Raw genomic sequence first — 5,004 nt, 5'->3', positions numbered from 1 at the left:
GGGAATTAAGGGCAACATAAATCTAAATAGGGCAAGGCTTGAAAGGTGTCTTGTTGTAACTTCCTGTACACTTGTCTCTGCTACTTATCTTTTGCTATTAAAAGAGACATTAAAGTTTGTATATGTACATATTTATGGAAGACAATTTATATAGGCAAGTATGTATTGGTGGATTTTTCCTAGCAATTCCAGTTCTTTTTCCAAGTCGTCCTCTCCTATCCATTATGAAATTCACTGAGTAGGTTTGACTGAGAAGAATCACGGTCTTGTCTCTAGAGCTTCATGTAGTAGAGTGAATGTTTGGAGTGGCTTATTAGGCACAAATTGCTTGGTGGATATGGGTAAAACCCTATCTTAAACTTTGGTTAAGATTTGTAAAATACCATTAGTCTTCTCGGCAAGTAAGATACACATGAAAGAGCACCACTCGAACAAATGTTAATGATTTATTTTTTTACTTGCAATAAATGTTAATGGTTAATGATTATGAATTTTATGTTGGATGAAAATAAAAATAAAAATAAATATGGGTGAGATAAATAAGCATATGAAAATAATACAACAACTAATCTTTGTGTAGATTAATATATTTCATATGTGTTGTGATCTACTAAAGATATCGAAGAATGTACTTTGATTCTTTGACATGGTTAAAGTAGAATTAACAAAATATAGTACCTTGTATAACAAATTCCACACACTTGGTAACAAAATCAAAGTGTTTTTCTTTATACAATTCATTTCAAAAGTGAATTACATAGTAAATTCAATAATAAAGAATCAATATTTAAACTATTAAACGTGCAATCAAGCCTCAAAATGGAAAATGTTTAGCGTATATTTTTACACAATATTTTATTAAATTTCAAACGTTAAAAGATTCTGTGATTGGATGTTTTTGGGCCAGTAAAGGGGCACTAAAGCGATTTTTCCAAATCAAAATGAATCAACAAAGGAAACAAAACACACAATAAAGCTAAACCTAAAAGACAAACCTAGCTTACCTGGGCAATAACATAATCAAATACCATCCACATACCTAGCTTACCTAGGCAATAATATAATCCATGCACTTTATACCATAATCAAAATACCTAGTCTTAAAGAATCCGCGCACTTGCGACCATGAGAAAATGGAAATTGAATCAAACAGGTGGGGCTAGTATATATGTGTTTTTTAATTAAAAATTCAATTAAGATGACATTCAATATTAGTTGAGATCTTTGTGATATAAATTTTTAATTATTGCTACATTACATTTTTTCTAAGTTAAATGTTTATGTTAAGCCTACACATCTCTCTATACTAGACTATAGAGAGCCTAATTCATAAAAATCATAATCATATCTCTATACTCACCGTAGAGAGCCTTTCCCACAAAATAACATATAATATTATTATGCAAATCTCATTAAAATTATGGATAATTATGAGCACGTTTATACCCTATTTATATTCAGATATAAAATAATACTGAAAACTTTCATGCATACATTTAAATATATTATGCAGAGAACCAAACCTTTTGTTGTTGTTGTCATTTTGTAGTAAGATTTCAAAATTTTCAAATCCAACCATACCAAAATTACACAATTCCAATCATTTAAATTATGTTAATTTAGAAGTTGTTTAGATCTCCAAATCAACTTAAAATATCAATTGAAAACTAAACAGGATCAAGCAAATTATACACTTTTATATGTTGCCAAATTCCTAACACATTCTTTGTATCCATGTCACATGGAGAACCCCAACCATATTCTTTATATCCATGTCACATGAAGAACCCCCAACCTTGTTAAATGCTTGTATTTCTTCCAATTATCCAAGATTTTGACCATCTAGAGTACTGGGACTAACACATTTGGTCTCGTGTTACTATTTAGGTTTTTAAAAGAGAAAACTAACACGGGTGATCAAACCAGTCCTTTTACCAGTACTCCAGTGTAACCCAAATGATATTGTTTTGTTCATTAAAACATTATTATAAAAATATCCTCCTATAATAGGGCCTCGATGTGCACGGATTAACAACACATGCTACATGTACCAATTATGTATATCAAAGAAAGATACCGATAATCATAAATTAGATTTACTATTTTGGCTTCAAATCTTTAAAGGAATATGTGAAATCTCAATCTAAGAGCAATTCAAGAGGTATTTGATTTTCTAGCTTAATAATATCTCCCTGAACTGCAAATGAGTCTTGCAGGGGTAAATACTTGGGATCTATATACCCGCTCACCAATTACATCAAGTGAGAGCCATACTCCATGGAGAATTCCCTTAAAATGCACAAAAGAAAATAAATTCAGGTGTCATTTAATAGAGTTATGTTTTTTAAGGAACAATTACAAGTAGATCTTCATTGTTGGAAACAAATGGAAAAAACATACATTGAATGTGTAATTGCAACAATTCTATCTCTATAACACTAGATAAATTGGGGATATAATGGATTTATGCTACTTGTAATCTTTAAAATGGGGCTTGTTTGGTTTGATTTTAAATTTCCAGTGAAATTTATACTCATGGGGGCTTCACTCGGGGAGCAATATCATACCAAAAGGGTTCATATTGGGGGATATATGAAGGGGAAAAATGACATAATATATTGAACATATAATAGGGGGTAAAGGATTTTTATATTGGCAGGTACAAAAAATGGAATTCAAAGTTAATGAAAAATATGAAGGGGTAAAAAAAATGTTACTAAAAAAATGGATACTTACAATATCTAATGAAAGTAGGGGGTTTTTAAATTGGGAAGGTGTGTTGGGTTCATATTGATAGGGGGTTAAATAATGTGATTTTTCGAGGTATTTTCCAATAGGTAGTCAAATTAGGGGCATTGTTTAGTATGCCATGAACGCATGTGATATGTTAGATTTTCATTGAGTGAAGCCCCCATGTTTATACTGAAAAGGTGACCATACCCTTTTCATACCTCCATAATTGTAGAAGAAAAAAGCCATTTGTAGCCATCATTTCACATAATTCTTTGACTCCGAAATCAAAATCAGAGAATGGATACGATTGTCGAATCTTACTAATAATTTGTTGATCATCTTTCATGCCATCAACAAGGTCTTCAAATTGGTGGTCTCTAATGCAAAATCTAACCCAAGGGAGGTCCCTTTTAATGGTGATTTCATACTCGTCAAGTTGGGATTTAGCATGGCAATGACTAGGGCCCAGAGAAACCACCTGTGACACATAATCTCTAAATTTTTGGGCGCAAGGACTCTGGTATGCGAGGGATGCAACTCATAGAAATATCAATCTTGTGGTCGTAAATGATGCAACAGGACTTCCTTGGCCACGATAAAACCCAAATGGATATGATCTCAAATGTAGGGATCTAATGAGGGGCTCTTCTGTATTGTGTTAAATATTATAATTGTTTTATTAATTAACAATTGTTTTTTTAATCTTTTCATGTTTATGTTTAATAATTATTAATTAATTGTTTTATTAACTATTTAATCTAACGTCAAACCATTGTTCAATAGTCTCACAATGAATCTGGCGGTAAACAATGGTGAAGAGTAACATCTAGTGGAGTTCTTTTTAGGAGAAACGCCTTACACCACATAATCTAATTAATACAAAACAAATGATTTTAGACTGAAATTTGAGAATATAATATGTAACAATAATATATTCTATTACTATTTAAAATAAACTTTTGAATATATAAATAGATTTAACTCCTTAGAAAAAATCTTTACCAATTAAATGTGTGATTGTTTCAAAAAAAAAAATTGTTATAAATCTTTACCAATTAAACAACCATTTCATCTTAAAAATTGTAACGCACTCAATCTTTCTGAATTAAACCACCATTTCATATATTAAATAGTTAAAAGCAATTTTAATAATATTTGCCAAAGAAAATTGACCAAAAGAATTATCCCAAACAAATTCCAAAATGCACATAGAATGTTCGTCCGCATATGCTCATCGTAACTCTTTCTTGAACTCTTTCTTTCACTCTCGGAACTACTTTTGAAAAAAAGATATATCTGCTTGATGCCGTGGCCAATTGCCTCAATTTATATGCGGAAAAATAAACAATTATTCAAAAGCGCTTCGGCTTTCAGGTTTCCAAATTCCAGCCTGGGCATCAATTTCTGCTGGAGCTTTGGGGTTGAGATTGAACCACCTCCATCTTTAAATCAGAAAATGGGTTTCGAAAAGCACGATTTGGATTTCGCCATGGTCCCTGCAGGCCTTCTTTTGTTGAGCAGCTACCATGCATGGCTTCTATACAGAATAAAACGCCATCCCACCACCACCGTGATCGGACTCAATGCCCTCAACAGAAAAATCTGGGTCGATACAATGATGGCGGTAAGTCAATTCCCTCATATTCCCTGCTCACTGGTTCGGATTGCTAGACTATATGGTTGGTTCTTGATTTTCGTATTTTTTTCCAGGATGGAATCAAGAACGGTGTGCTGGCAGTTTAAACCCTGCGGAACAACATAATGGCCTCCACTCTTCTTGCATCCACGGCCATCACTCTCAGTTCCCTTATCGGCATACTGGTCGGCAGCTCTGGATCGGAGGGCGCGGTCGCTGCTTTTATATACGGAGATGACAGCAGAATGGGGTCTTCTGTCAAGTATTTCGCCATTCTTGTTTGTTTTCTGATAGCATTTCTGTTCAATGTTCAATCCATTAGGTACTATAGCCATGCCAGCTTTCTCATAAATGTGCCCGCTGGCAAACCTGGGGAAGGGCACTAGCAGTGGTATGTGAGCCAAGCGTTGAATAGAGCGAGCTATTTTTGGTCTTTGGGGTTTAGGGCTTTCTACTTCTCCTTCCCTCTTTTTCTCTGGACGTTCGGCCCCATTCCCATGTTTCTTTGTTGTTGTATCATGATTTTCGTCCTCTACTTCTTGGACACTGCAACAACTTCTTATACAGATACATCTCTGTTTCTTTCTATTCCAAGAACTCCAAGAACTGTGGAAGAGGGGTGTTCTTCAATGAAT

General features: G+C 33.6%; 1 long non-coding RNA gene across 1 annotated transcript; it reads left to right on the top strand.

Moving 5' to 3' along the window:
- Window positions 1-4,105: 4,105 nt before the first annotated feature.
- On the top strand, window positions 4,106-4,694 carry LOC149161021 (uncharacterized). Its single transcript, XR_016261490.1, has 2 exons — window positions 4,106-4,357; window positions 4,444-4,694. It is a non-coding gene; the product is annotated as an uncharacterized LOC149161021 (long non-coding RNA).
- The last annotated feature ends 310 nt before the right edge of the window (window positions 4,695-5,004 follow it).

This window comes from Pinus tabuliformis, chromosome 5_2 (assembly GCF_031772625.1).
Source record: "Pinus tabuliformis cultivar Carrire ecotype Pingquan chromosome 5_2, CPIR1, whole genome shotgun sequence".
Taxonomy (NCBI): Eukaryota; Viridiplantae; Streptophyta; class Pinopsida; order Pinales; family Pinaceae; genus Pinus; species Pinus tabuliformis.
This window is presented reverse-complemented; position numbering and strand designations above follow the sequence as displayed.